The sequence below is a fragment of the Galeopterus variegatus genome, unplaced genomic scaffold, assembly GCF_000696425.1.
Source record: "Galeopterus variegatus unplaced genomic scaffold, G_variegatus-3.0.2 Scaffold93, whole genome shotgun sequence".
Taxonomy (NCBI): domain Eukaryota; kingdom Metazoa; phylum Chordata; class Mammalia; order Dermoptera; family Cynocephalidae; genus Galeopterus; species Galeopterus variegatus.
This window is the reverse complement of record NW_007726204.1, coordinates 755,529-755,836: the sequence shown is the minus strand read 5'-3', so window position 1 is coordinate 755,836 and position 308 is coordinate 755,529.

Below are 308 nucleotides of genomic sequence, written 5' to 3'. Positions count from 1 at the left end.
CAGGGGGCGGGCTGTTTTCATTATGAACCATGTATATATATTAGTTTTGTTATTTTTTTAAATTTATTTTTTACTAGCATATTCATTGTTACAAATCATACTTATTCTTTCTCTCCCTTATCCAATCTCTCCCTTTTCACCTCCCCCCTCTGATTTTTTTAATTTAAAAGAAAAATGATTTTCAAGAGAATTCTTAACAATCTTAAAATCCAGAAAAAAGAGATCTTTCCCTGCACAGTGAGAGATACGTGTTTTGTTTGACTCCGCATATTGCAAGTGGGTTAGTTATCCTTTGAAAGGCTCTAATT